The sequence below is a fragment of the Loxodonta africana genome, unplaced genomic scaffold (genome assembly GCF_030014295.1).
Source record: "Loxodonta africana isolate mLoxAfr1 unplaced genomic scaffold, mLoxAfr1.hap2 scaffold_568, whole genome shotgun sequence".
NCBI lineage: Eukaryota > Metazoa > Chordata > Mammalia > Proboscidea > Elephantidae > Loxodonta > Loxodonta africana.
In genome coordinates this window covers 24,375-39,244 of record NW_026975292.1, presented here as the reverse complement: position 1 = coordinate 39,244, position 14,870 = coordinate 24,375, and the positions used below count along the sequence as shown (strand labels likewise).

At 45.2% G+C, this 14,870-nt stretch overlaps 1 long non-coding RNA gene across 2 annotated transcripts in view; it reads right to left on the bottom strand.

Annotated features, from left to right (window-relative positions):
• Positions 1-658: 658 nt before the first annotated feature.
• LOC135229850 (uncharacterized) overlaps positions 659-14,870 on the bottom strand; it is a 28,965-nt gene continuing 14,753 nt past the window's right edge. Inside the window, exons 2-6 of one of the 2 annotated variants that reach the window (XR_010320513.1) lie at positions 8,027-8,201; positions 4,944-4,984; positions 3,852-3,967; positions 3,512-3,605; positions 659-1,254 (exon numbers count right to left, since the gene is read on the bottom strand). This is a non-coding gene — a long non-coding RNA (uncharacterized LOC135229850). Of the gene's footprint in view, positions 1,255-2,433; positions 3,606-3,851; positions 3,968-4,943; positions 4,985-8,026; positions 8,202-14,870 lie in introns of those variants that run through there. The other variant, XR_010320512.1, reaches the window with a different exon arrangement.

The following is a 14,870-nucleotide window of genomic DNA, read 5'->3' as shown; positions in this document are numbered from 1 at the left end:
GCAGTCTCTCTATGGTTTCTTACAGCTTATTAAATTTTTAATTATGTTCTTGAGTAACCTTTTTAATTTCTTCAGCTGCTTTATCTTTGTGTTCCTTGGCTTGATCTGCATTTTGCCTCATCGGAGAAATCCTTAGGCCCTTCACTGGCTCGCCATACAGCTCCACGACGTCCACTACTGGCCCTGGCATTTCGCCGGTGCCCCACTGAACGTGTGCTCCGGAGCCATGTTTCTCCACCCATCACTATCCTTCTGCCACCAGGGGATATGTGAGTGTGGGAGTCACCATTTGTCACTGGCAGCAGCGTCACAAGTCACTAGACTTCCAGGTACCCGCAGACCTAGGCTGCCTTCTGCCTCAGGCACAGTCCCGAATCCTTTATACCAGACGCTGACACCGGGCCACTGGCGGACATTCATTTTGATCAACACAGAGGTCTGAGTGAGGGTCAGCAGGCCAGGTACGTGAAGTGAAGGCCAGGTGGGCAGGACTAAGGTTTCTTTGCCATCACCATGGAGAGAGTCTCCCCACCGGAAGAGTGGGCAGAGCTTATGATGGGCCTGGTGACAAGACTCAGCCAATGGCAGAGATCCAGTCCGCCAGGCAGATGACACAGGGTCCTCCATTGTGACCCAGGACACCTAGTGGCCACAGGATTTGAGCACACCCTGGGAAAGGCTATGCAGGCACAAGGGAGCCCCTGGAGTGGACTGCTTCACGGCATTGGCAGAGCAGGCCAGGGTCCAATTTTCCCACTTTCCTGAGGATATCAGTACGCAAGACATCCCCACTCAGCATCTCTTGCCTCTCTCTCTGTATGTGTTCATTCTCTGAAATCTCTTCCTTCTCTCCCTGAGTCACTTCACAGCTTGGAGTGCCTGATAGAGTGCCTAGAGACGAAAGAGCAAAGGGGGAAGGCCTCTGGCTCTACTGGTTGCCCATGGGCAGAGAAGATCTGCTAGTCTATCTGGAAGGTCTAGACAGTAGTGACTGATTGGGGAGCTACATCACGGGTGGACTCTGGCCAGGTGAAGCTTGCTGACATGTGGTAGCCTCTCCGGAGACTACTAATTCTGCTGATGACACTGTATGCAAATACCCGGTTGAGTGCCACGGGCAGAAAACATTGACACATACCTGCCAGAGGCCTGTCCTGGGTCTGAAGAGTCCACCCTGGTCTCCAGGGTCTCATCATGTCAGCACACACTTTGCCTGCACACATGGAATCTGCCTTTCTCCACGAATGCCTTCTCCTGCTAGGAAACACAGGATGGCACTCAGCCAAGGGAGAGAACACGCAAAGTCAACTGAAGCTCCCATTTTCAAGATTTTGCTTCTGCTGGGCCACAGCCCCCGGTGGCACACTGCATGCACGTCACTTCTCCAAACACAAGGCCGAAATCCGGGCATCCAGGGCCCCAGCAGTCCAGAGTCTGCGGGTGGCAGCATACTCTGCGGAAGGTGACACCTCTTTGCCACGTACAGGAGGGAGGCCTGGGCCCTTGACTGGCTCCGCTAGAGCTCCACGACCTCAGCTATTTTCCCTGACCTTTGGCCCGTGCCCTCATGAGTGTGTGATCTCTAGTTACACTTCTCCTCTGACCACTCTGAATCCGTCAACTGCGGATACCTGAGCGTGGACATCAACATCTATCGCTGGCTGCAGTGTCACAGGTCACTAGGTGTCTAGGCTCAGGCTGACCTTGGCTGTCTTCTGCCCACGCAAGGAGCCTAATACTTCCAAGGAAATGAGGATGCTTGGTCAGTGGCCGACATCCTTTCTTTCATGCACAGAGCGGTCTAGATGAGGGTAAAGAGGCCAGGTAGGCCAGGTGAAGGCCGAGTGCGGGGCCTAGGGCTTCTTTCCCAATCCTCATGGAGACAGCCACCAGAAGGCTGGGCGGAACTTCTGACGGGGACGAGTCACAAACACTGAGCCAATAGGAGAAGTCCAGCCTAACCAGCCCGTTCCGCAGAGCCCTCCATTGTACCCATGGACACACAACGGCCCCTCGTGTCTTTGGCCACAAAATCGAGGGCACCAGGGAATAATTTTACAGTAGCCAACCCCTGATGTGGACACGTTCGACACACTGGGACAGCAGGCAGGTACCTCTTTTACACTTACGCTAGGATATCAGTAGACAAGGCGCCCTTCCTCAGCATCTATGGCTCCTCTCTGGATGTGTTCATTCAGAGAAATCTCTTCCTTCTACCCCTGAGACACATCACAAGTATGAGGGGCCTGACAGAGAGCCTGGAGATGAAACGGGGGAGGCTTCTGGCCGGACCGCTTCCCGGTGGGTAGACAATAGCAGGTAGTCTCTCTGGAAGGTCTTAGCTTCTGTTGATTGACATGGGCAATACAGTAGGGGCGGACCCTGGCCAGGTGGAGCTTGTGGGCAGATGCAACCTCTCAGGCTATGAATAATTCCACTGCTGCTTTGTTTGGTGAAAACCTCCCCCGCCAACTCGGATGAGCAGAGAACATTGACCCACACCTGCCAGGGGCCTTTCCTGGGACTAAAGATCCCAACGTGGTCTCAACGTCGTCACCCTTTCGGCACACACCTTTCCTACACACATACTCCTGCCTTTCTCCGTCAGTGCCTTATCCTACTAGGAAACAAAGCATGCCACTGAAAAAGGCCAATGCTAGGGAAATTGAAGAGATGATGCCATTTTCCAAATTTTTGCTGTCTACATGTCCCCGCCTCCGGTGCAACGCAGCGTATGTGGACGGGCTCCAATGGCAAGGCCGAAATCCTGGCAGTCTGGCACTGCAGTCCAGTGGTTTATGGACGTGGGGACACGGATGACCTGTTTGCCACATATAGGAGAAATCCTTGGGCCCTTCACTGGCTTGCAATTAAGCTCCACGACGTCCACTCCTTGCCCTGGCCTTTGGCTGGTGCCGCATTTAAAGTGTGCTCCGGAGCCATGTTTCTCCGCCCATCACTATCCTTCTGCCACCAGGGGATATGTGAGTGTGGGAGTCACCATCTGTCACTGGCAGCAGCGGCAGAAGTCACAAGACTTCCAGGTACCCACAGACCTAGGCTGCCTTCTGCCCCAGGCAAGGTCCCCAATCCTTTATCCCAGATGCTGACACCTGGCCACTGGCGGACACTCATTTTGATCAACACAGAGGTCTGAGTGAGGGTCAGCAGGCCAGGTAGGTGAAGTCAAGGCCAGGTGGGCGGAACTCAGGCTTCTTTGCCATCACCATGGAGACAGTCCCCCCACAGGAAGAGTGGGCAGAGCTTATGATGGGCCTGGTGACAAGACTCAGCCAATGGCAGAGATCCAGCCCAACAGGCAGATGACACAGGGCCCTCCATTGTGACCCAGGACACCTAGTGGCCACAGGATTTGAGCACACCCTGGGAAAGGCTATGCAGGCACAAGGGAGCCCCTGGTGCGGACTGCTTCAGGGCATTGTCATAGCAGGCCAGGGTCCAATTTTCCCACTTTCCTGAGGATATCAGTAGGCAAGACATCCCCACTCACCGTCTCTTGCCTGTCTCTCTGTATGTGTTCATTCTCTGAAATCTCTTCCTTCTCCTCCCAGGCACTTCACAGCTTGGAATGCCTGATAGAATGCCTAGAGACGAAAGAGCAAAGAGAGAAGGCCTCTGGCTCTACTGGTTGCCCATGGGCAGAGAAGATCTGCTAGTCTATCTGGAAGGTCTAGAGAGTAGTGATTGATTGGGGAGCTACATCCTGGGCGGACCTGGCCAGGTGAAGCTTGCTGACATGTGGCAGCCTCTCTGGAGACTACTAATTCCACTGATAACATTGTATGCAAATATCCGGGTGAGTGCCATGGGCAGAAAACATTGACATATACCTGCCAGAGGCCTATCCTGGGTCTGAGGAGTCCACCCCAGTCTCCAGCGACTCATCTCAGCACACACTTTGCCTGCACGCACGGAAACCGCCTCTCTCCACGAATGCCTTCACCTGCTAGGAAACACACGATGTCACTCAGCCAAAGGAGAGCACAGGCAAAGTCAACTGAAGCCCCCATTGTCAAGATTTTGCTTCTGCTGGGCCACAGCCCCCGGTGGCACACTGCATGCACGTCACTTCTCCAAACACAAGGCCGAAATCCGGACAACCAGGGCCCCAGAAGTCCAGAGTCTGCAGAAGGCGGCACATGGATCGCCTCTTTGCCACATACAGGAGGGAGACCTGTGCCCTAGACTGGCTCCGCTAGAGCTCCACGACCTCAGCTATTTTCCCTGACCTTGGGCCCGTGCCCTCATGAGTGTGTGATCTCTAGTTACACTTCTCCTCCGACCACTCTGAATCCGCCACCTGCGGATACCTGAGCATGGAAATTAACACCTGTCACTCGCTGCAGTGTCACAGGTCACTAGGTGTCTAGGCTCAGACTGACCTTGGCTGTCTTCTGCCCAGGCAACTAGCCTAAGCCTTCAAAGGAAATGAGGACACGTGGTCACTGGCCGACATCCTTTAACCAACACTGAGTCCCTGGTCAGCATCCTGGAGTCCTGGCAAGAAGAGCCAGGCACCTCCAGGAGCATCTGGAGGAGGAGACAGGGGCTGAAGAATCTACCACACCTACTGGTGCTGCTACACATGTGGGAGGCCTGGCTGCAGAGATTGCAGGCATGGCCTCAGGGTCAAAGGAGAAAGCACCTGAAGACGTGCTAGGACTCTTAGACTGAGAGAAGCAGGATGTCTGGACTGCAAAATATGCACCCTTCAGGGAAGAAGTTCATTCAAGCTTCTTAAACTCACCTCACCTGGAAAATCCATCCTCTTTTAGCCTTGTGCCCCTTCCACGCCCCCTCTAGTACAAAGAGAGATGCAGCCCTACGGCACCAGGGTGGAAGAAGCCCCAGGATAGCTGTCCGAAGACATGAGGCCCACTCAAAAGCTTCCCCCGCCAAGGAGAGAAGAGGACAAGACTTACCTGCAGATGAGGTCTCAGGGCCCTGAGAATGAGCATAATGTCTGTAAGGAAAGAGAAATAGGATTTCAGTGGGACATGGAAGTCTGAGAAAGAGCCTCTGCAAAGATAGCTCTAAGGGAGGTGTGATTGTGAAGGTGGGCTGGTCACTGAGTTCTTTGTAGTACAAGGTAGCAGACAGAAGCCAGACTCTGGGGGGAACCTGCCTGCCGGTGAGCAGTGGGCATAAAACCCCAAACCAATGAGAATCGAATCCCTTCCCAGCAGCTTCTGCACAGATCAGTGATGTTTGCTTGGTCTTTCTCTTTTCTGTGGTCTAACCTGATCTGTTCTGAGATCAGAGAGTTGGAATAGAAAAGCCTGACTGAGATGAAACGAGCAAAGAGAAGACAAGGCCTCCTAAATCTGGTGAAGACAGAACACAGATAACCAAAGGTGAGGATGGGAAGAAACAGATTGAGTTCCAAGTCCCATCCACAGTATCCCAGGGCCTGGAATCCCTGGAAGTGCCAGAGGTGTGTGCTCCCTGGGAGATGCGACCCCAAGTGTCAGAGGAAGCCCTACGGAGCAAGGAAGGGAGGGCAGGGCCTCTAGGATGGGCACTTCCATACAGGCTGCCCATGTGAATTTCTCAGAGTGACCGTGACAGATCCTGAGAGGGACAGTTTGAGGCAAAGGAAAGTAAGTTTTCTGAAGAGGGGTGAATTCCGCCTTCTCCTGACAATGAAACAGAAATCCCGTCCTGCTCAGAGGTACTGAGTAGGAGGGATTGTGAATTCCCATCCTGCACAGAGGTTGGCTGGGAAGTTCGACTGTCTAAAGACAATGTGGCCAAAGTCTTCTTTATCTTTCAAAGATATATCTTTAACTTCCTGCAAATTCAATCCTGGATAAAAGCCTAGAATATACAAGTGTGGGTTTTTCAGGAGAGCAACAAGGGGAGAAGGTGATAGTGACATATCAGAGAAGGAGAACAATAGTCTAAGGGTCCCTGTGTTACTTAATGAATCACAGACAGTGTCAAGCATTCTTCCTTACCTGTAGACATGCAAATGCAGTAGATGTTTTAGCAATAACTGAATTAATCCTCACAGAATTCTTTTTGGCCATTTCCAGGTACAGAGACCAGAAGAATTCATTAGTTACAAGAGCAAGCAATAATTCGCTGGTCTGAATTTTGTTCAATTTCTGTGTTTGCCCTTCACAAATGGATAAAAGTCTCTGAATCTGGCATTGAAGACAGTGTTTTCTCTATTGTTATGGATTGAATAGTGTCCCCCAAAATGTGTGTCAACCTGGCCAGGCCATGATTCCCAGTATTGTGTGGTTGTCCTGCATTTTGTGATCTGATGTGATTACTTATGTGTTGTAAATTCTAACCTCTGTGATGTTAATGAGGCGGGATTAGAGACAGTTAGGTTAATGAGGGAGGACACAATCTACAGGATAAGGGTGAGTCTTGAGTCAGTCTCTTTTGAGATACAAAGAGAAAAGTGAGCAGAAATGAGAGGGACCTCATACCACCAAGGAAGAAGTGCCTGGAGTGGAGCAGGTCCTTTTGACCCAGCGTCCACGCACTGAGAATTTCCTAGGCCAGGGGAAGATGGATGACAAGGACTTTCCCCCAGAGCCACAAAGAGAGAAAGCTTTCTCCTAGAGCTGGTGTCCTGACTTCAAACTTCTTGCTTCTTAAACTGTGAGAGAATAAGTTTCTGTTTGTTAAAGGCATCCACTTGTGGAATCTCTGCTATAGCCACACTAGATAACTAAAAAACACATATATAAAATAGTCAAAAAAAAAAATGTTTCAAATACACACACATACACGTATGATGTTATTAAACTTTAAAAGATGTTACATTCTTATAACACATTTAACAACAGAGATTTGTATACAGAAGTTATAATAAGAGCCATCCCCACATAATTATATTGTACCTGCTCCCCCAAAGTGTCCAGTGTCCAAAGATACATATGTACCCTTTTACACACTTCTTTTTGCTTGGACACATGTAAGTACATTCATTTGTTTGTTTTTATGGAAATTAGGTCACATTCTACCCATGTTTTCCTCTGAATCACTCTTCACTTGACAATTTTTCATGGTTCCTCTAAATCAGCAGACATGGAAGAAGCACTCTTTTTGGTTCTTCTTATTTTTAACTCCCACCACTCTTCTGTCAGTTTGTTGTACTGTGGTGGCTTGCATGTTGCTGTGATGTTAGAAGCTATGCCACCGGTATTTCAAATACCACCAGGTTCACCCATGGTAGACTGGTTTGAGTGGAGCTCTGGATTTAGACAGACTAGGAAAAAGGACCTAGTGATCTATTTCTAAAAAAAACTGGCCAGTGAAATCTTACGAATAGTACTGGAACACTGTCTGACTGAATGACAGAGGATAACCCCTTAGGTTGGAAGGCACTCAAAATACAAGTGGGGAAGAGCTACCTCCTCAAAGTAGATCCCAGTTTAATGACGTTTCCTGATGGGCACAACTCATAATGAGAAGAAACTGATGCAAATATCCTTTAATAATCAGAATGTGGAATGAAGGAAGTATGAATCTAGGGAAATTGGAAGTCATCAAAAATGAAATGGAATGCATAAAGGTCAGTAATCCAAGGCATTAGTGAGCTGAAATAGCTTGGTTTTGGACATTTTAAAGTAGACAATGATATGTTCTACTATGCCAGGATTGAGATACTGAAGAGAACGGCATCATATTCATCGATAAAAAGAACATTTCAAGATCTTTTCTGAAGTAGAACACTACGAACAATAGGATAATATCCACAGGCCTACTAGGAAGACCAGTTAATAAGACTATTATTCAAATTTACACACAAATCATGAATGTGAAAGATGAAGAAGTTGAAGGTTTTTACCAAGTTCCGCAGTTTGAAACTGATCAAACGTGATGCATTAATCAATCAAGATGTACTGATAATTACGTAATTAGGATGCGAAGTTGAAAACAAAGCAGACAAATCAGCAGTTGGAAAATAAGGTATTGATGATAGAAATGACAATGAAGCTTACATGATAGAATTTGGCAAGACCAATGACTTATTCATTGCACATACCTTTCGTCAGGAACATAAATGGTGACTATACTCATGAACTATTCCAGGCAGAATAGATAGGAATCAAATTTGTGGAAGGTGATGATGGAGAAGGTCAATATCATGAGTCAGAATCAGGCCAGGGGCTGACCGCAGAACAGATGATCAGTTGCTCATATTCACGTTCAAGTAGAAGCTGAAGAAAATTAAAACAAGTCCATGAGTCAAAGTATGCCCTTGAGTATATCAAACCTGAATTTAGAGACCATCTCAAGAATAGATTTGATGCACTGCACACTAATGATCGAAGACCAGATTAGTTGTGGGATGATAGCAAGGACATCATATATGAAAAAAACAAAAAGTCATTAGAAAGACAGGAAAGAAAGAAAAGACCAAAGAGGATGTCACAAGAGACTCTGAATCTTGCTCTTGAATGTACAGTAGCTAAAGAGAATGGAAGGAAAAATAAAGTAAAAGAGCTCAACAGAATACCTGAAAGCGAAGCTGGAGAAGACAAAGTATGATAATAATAATGTGAACAGATCTGGAGTTAGAAAACCAAAAGGGAAGAAAACACCTGGCATTTCTCAAGCTGAAAGAACTGAAGGAAATATTCAAGCCTCTAGGTGCAATACTGAAGGAAGGATTCTATGGGGAAAATATCGAACAACACAGGAAACATCAAAAGAAGACGGAAGGAATACACAGACTCAATACACCAAAAAGAATTGGTCGACATTCAACCATTTCAGGAGGTAGCATTGGATCAAGAGCTGATGGTACTGAAGGAAGAACTCCAAGCTGCACTGAAGGCATTGGCAAAAAACACGGCTCCAGGAACTGATGGAGTACCAAATGAGATGTTTCAACACAGGGACGCAGTGCTGGAGGCGCTCACTTGACTATTCCAATATATTTGGAAGACAGCTACCTGACCAAATGACTGAAAGAGATCTACATGTGTACCCATTTCAAAGAGAGGTGGTCCAACGCAATGCGGAAATTATCGAGCAATGTCATTAACATCCCACGCAAGAAAAATTTTGCTGAATATAATTTAAAAACAGTTGCAGCAGTACACAGATAGGCAACTACCAAAAATTCAAGCTGGATTCAGAGGAAGACATGGAATGTGGGATATCATTTCTGATGTCTGATGGATCTTGGCTGAAAGTAGAGAATATCAGTAAGATGTTTACCTATTTTTGTTTCCTACACAAGCACACTCAACTGTGTGGCTCATGACAAATTATGGATAGCTTAGCAAAGAATGGGAATTCCAGAACACTTAACTGTAGTCATGCGGAATATCTACGTAGACCAAGAGGCAGTCATTTGAGTAGGGCAAGGTGATACTCTGTGGTTTAAAATCAGAAAGTTATGTGTCATGGTGGTATCCTTTCACCATACTTACTCAATCTGTATGCTGAGCAAACATTCTGAGAAGCTGGTCTCGAAGAACAAGAACATGGCATTAGTTTTGGAGAAAGATTCACTAACAACCTATGATATGCAGCTGATACGACCTTGCTTGCTGAAAGTAAAGAGGACTTGAAGCAGTTACTGATGAAGAGCAACCACTACAGCCTTCACTATGGATTACACCTCAACATAAAGAAAACAAAAATTCTCACAACTGGACCAGTAAGCAACACCATGATAAATAGAGAAAATACTGAAGTCATCAAGCATTTCATTTAACTTGAATCCATAATCAATGCCCACAGAAGCAGCAGTCAAGAATTCAAACAATGTATTGCATTGGGCAAATCTGTTGCAAAAGACCTCCTTAAAGTGTTGAGAAAGAAAGATGTCACTTTGAGGACTAAGGTGTGCCTGAGCAAAGCCATGATATTTTCTATCACCTCACATGCTTGAGCAAGTTAGACAATGAATACGGAAAACCGAAGAACTGATTCATTTAAAATATGGTGTTGGCAAAGAATACTGAATATACCATGGACTGCCAGAAGAATAAACAAAACCATCTTGGAAGAAGTACACCAAGAATGCACCTTAGAAGCAAGGATGGCGAGACTTCGTCTCACGTGCCTTGGACATATTTTCAGGAGGGACCTGTCCCAGGAGAGGCTCATCATGCTTGGAAAAGCTGAGGGTCAGAAAAAAAGAGGAAGGCGCTCAACAACATGAACTGACACAATGGCTGCAAGAATGGGCTCAAACATAGCAATGATTGTGAGGATGGTTCAGGATCAGGTGGTGTTTCATTCTGTTTTACACAGGATCGATGGCATCTAACAGCCACAACTAACATATGTATGCGTGTATGTGTGTGTGTATATATATATATATACCCATTGCCATCGAGTCGTTTCCAACTCATAGTGACCCTACAGGACAAAGTAGAACTGCCCCACAGAGTTCCCAAGGAGCGCCTGGTGGATTCGAACTGCTAACCTTTTGGTTAGCAGCTATAGCTATTAACCATTATGCGACTAGGGTTTCCATATATATATATATATATATATATATATATATATTCTCTTCACTAGTTTTGCATCTCTAGAGATCCCAGGCTAAGACATTTGGTACCTACTGTGGTTCTAGAGGAACCAAATCTTAAGGATGAGTTTTCTGAATTGATTCTCAAGTCTGGCTAGTCTTAAAGGCACTGATGACTGTCTCCAGTAGTAAACAGGCTATTGCTAATCCATGGTGGGAGGTGACAATAGAAATACGCAAAATACTACTACCACTGGATCAAATATTTGTGAGAGACAAGGCTCTGCCTGATTACATATTTGATACTTTTCTATAATTTTGTCAGAATAAGAATAATAAGGAAGCTGCTTGGTTAGTCCTGCTTTTGCTAGCCACACTGGTGAATGAAAGAAATGGGCTCAAAGCTGAAGCACCACATACAAGATCTGAAAGCTGCCACTTGTGCCCAGAAAGAAAACCATATTTCTTATAGTAACAAGGCTAATGCTGCCAAAAATAAACTCAGATTCTTATCATAAGAGTGACTGAATTAAAGCGCTAGTTGAATATCCAGCCTCAAATGGTGTCTGAAGTTAGAGTGAGGGCACTGATTGGGAAGAAATGGGATCCTGAAACTCAGGATGAGGACATATGGGCAGACAGTCAGGAAGCGGGGGACAATGAACCTCCAATTTCTATTGAATCGCTCTTCCTAACAGAACCAGACCTCTTACTCCCATCTGAAGAGATTCTCTAACTCTGCCGCTAAGGCACCCTTCCCAGTAAAACAATTATCCCTTCCACCTCCATCTGATGAGATTACCCCAGCTGTGCCTGAAGTGTCTTGTTTGAGTTATCTCCTGGGGTGGTATCTGGGGCATTGCCTGGGGCATCACCTTAGGCAGATGTCTTATAAGACACGGCTGAACATCCCACTGCCACTGCCCATTTTTGCTTCTAGACCTATACCTAGACTTCAGTCCCAACAAGCCCCAAAAGGTGAACTATGAAGTGTGACCCAGGAGAAGGTATGCTAAACTCCAAAAGAACTACTTGATTTTTCTAATATATATATACAGAAACCTGGTGAATATGTGTGGGAATGGCTATTATGGGTGTGGGATAACGGTGCAAGCAACATAAAGGTGGATTAGTCTAAGTTTATTGATATAGACCCAGGAAGCATAGATTCTTCATTCAGTGTTTCAGCTTCAGAGGTTAGAAAAGGATCTCATAGTTTATTTGGTTGGTTTACTGAAGCATGGATTAAGTGGTGGCCTACAATAAATCAAGTGGAAATGGCAGATCTGCCATTGTATACTGTAGGAGAAGGTAACCAAAGGCTGAGGGAAACTGGCAGGTTAGAATGGATTTATTAGGCTGGACCCACAGACCCACACACGGAGTGCCCAGAGGGCTCTCTTTTTACCATAGCAGTGAGGTACAAATTTGTGCAGCAAGCCCCAGCATTATTGAAGACTTCTGTGGTTGCTATTTTATGTAAGTAAGAGTCCACAGTGAGAACTGCCCTAACTGAATTAAGACACCTAACTACAATGCAGTTGACTGGACCCCATGGTGGTAACAGCCAAGTGGTGGCACTCAATGAACAAAGACAAGGTGGGTGTGGTTACCATAACAGACAGTAGAGTCAAAGCAGTAATCAGAATAGTCTGCTCACATGGATTTATGGCAATGGCTACTTAGTCATAGTGTCCCTGGGAGTGAAAGAGCTGGGAAATGTACATCTCCTGGTACCTAGTGTCTTAGCTATCTAGTGCTCCTGTAACAGAAATACCACAAACGGATGACTTTAACAAAGAAAATTATTCCCTCACAGTCCAGGAGGCTTTATAAGTCCAAATTCAGGGTGCCAATTCCAGGGGAAGACTTTTTCTCTCTGTCACTCCTAGGGGAAGGTCTTTGTCACCAGTCTTCCCCTGGACAAGAAGGTTCTCAGCACAGGGATCCTAGGTCCAAAGGATGCACTGCTCCTGACACTTCTTTCTTGGTGGTACTGAGGTCCCCCGTCTCTCTGCTCTTTTCTCTTTTATATCTCAAAAGAGACTGACTTAAAACACAACTTAATCTTGTAGATTGAGCCCGGCCTCCTTAACATAACTGCTTCAAATTTTCGCTCATTAACATCATAGAGGTAGGATTTACAATACATTGGAAAATCACATCAGCTGACAAAATGGTGGATAATCGCACAATACTGGGAAGCATGGCCTAGTCAAGCTGATATATACATTTTGGGAAGACAGAGTTTAATCCATAACACCTAGTATGCAGCTATCGACCTGTTAATGCCTTTTTCTCCATACCCATTTGGAAGTATCACCAGAAACAGTGTGCCTTCTCTCTGACCTAAGTATATAAGGACGAAATAATATAGAGGAATCTCTGTTACATTTTCTCCATCTTACCGTTATTTGGCCTCATAGGCAGACCCAGTCACTTAATTGCACGGCAGAATGAAGAGATTAAAGCCCAACATTCTTGCCAGTGGACCAGGAAGGTAGCTGCTCAGACATCAGAGAGCCTCAGAGAGACAGAGACCAGGTGGCTCAAGAGAGGGATACCATAAAGTTGTTTTTCATACCCCCCTCCACTCCCATAGTTGCATATGCTTTCCTCTGACCCCAAGAAGTAGATCAATCCTTTGAGAACTGCATTATGGGTTAGAACACCAACAAGGTCCCAGACTGAGTGACACTCCCATAGATTACATCCAAATATCATTGCAAAGTCTTCAAAATCTGAACTGACATCTGAGCCACAGCATCCAGAAGTTGGGAAAGAACATGCAGCCTGAACATAACTGGGTCAAGTGATTGCTAAAACAAACAACATCGACATTTTCTGTAAGATTGAAGTAAGACATAGTCTTAGAATCATAGACAAAAACTTTAAAAAGCTACTTTAACCATGCTCAAAGAAGTAACAGTCACACCTTAGAAAAATAGAAAAATACATAGAAACCATTCACAAATGAAAATTTTAGACAGGAAAAATAGAGATAAAAAATTCACTTGACCAGCGGAATGCTGTTGACAGACAAAAGGATCAATGAGATGAAAATAGTTCAATTGAAAATATCCAATCTGAAAACAGAGGACAAATATTGAAAAAAAAATGAACAGAGCCTCAAAAAAATCCAAAAATACCTAACATTTATTTATTGGAATTCCATAAGGTGTAGAGAAAATATATAGTGTAGAAAAAAATATCTGAAGAAATACTGGCTCAACACTTTCCCAATTTGTTGAAAGACATAAACTTACAGATTCAAGAAGCTATGCAAACTCCAACAAGTTAAACTCACATAATTTTACACCCAAATGCCTCACTGTCAATTGTGGAATAACAAGGACCAAGAAAATATCTTCAAAGAAGCTAGAGAGAAAACAACTCATTTCACACAGGAGAAACCATTGGAATGACTCTGTATTCATCATCAGAAGCCATGGAGGCCAAAAGGCTGTGAAAACAACATTTTTTCAACACTGAAAGAAAAGAAACATTAACCCAGTGTTCTATAGGCTGTTATTTCCTTCATGAGTAAAGGAAAAATATTGACATTCTCAGGTGAAGGACGCTTAAGAGAATTCATCGCCACCAGACTTGTTCTAAATGAAACACTAAGGAAGTTCTTCAGGTGGTAGACTTGGAATTTCAGGAATTATGGAAAGCAACAAAGTCGAAAGTACCTTCTGAAGTTTGCCGTTCAGCCAAAGATTAGACAGGTCTACAAAACAAACAATAACACACGTGAAGAAAGTGTTTCTTAGTTCAATCGTGTGTATGAGACCAAAGGTGCAAAACCTGCCCAAAAGCACAGAAAAGAGGGCAGGATGGAACAGGAATCATGGCGGATGGGAACGGGGAACTGGAGCATAGAAGAGAATATTGACACATCATGAATATTGCCACCAATGTCACAAACCAATTGTGTATAAATGGCTGAACAAGAAAGTAATTTGCTTTGTAAAGTTTCAAATAAAGCACAATAAAAATTTTTTAAAAAGTGGTAGGTATCTGGGTAAACATATTACGCCAACCCTGCTGTCACTGCACAACATGGCGCAGGACTCCCCTCTTTGGATAGACTTGCTAGCCTATTGGAAACACTTTGGAATATACTCTTGGTGGCAAATTAGTATTAGAGAATGGGATTATTTTGAAAATATGAGATGTCTGTACTCATGTCTGGTGAATAAACTGGATAATAAAATTTTCAGAGCGAAATGAGATGTTCTAACAGAAAAATAGGCCTGAATTCCCACGTGGGCCATGAGCCTAATCTGAAGGCCTTTCCCAGAGAGGCATTTCAGGCACTTCTAGAGCAGCAGGAGCACTGGGGAATGCATGTATCAACCTCCCCCAGGGCCTTCTCTGAGGAGTAAGTACCTGCTTT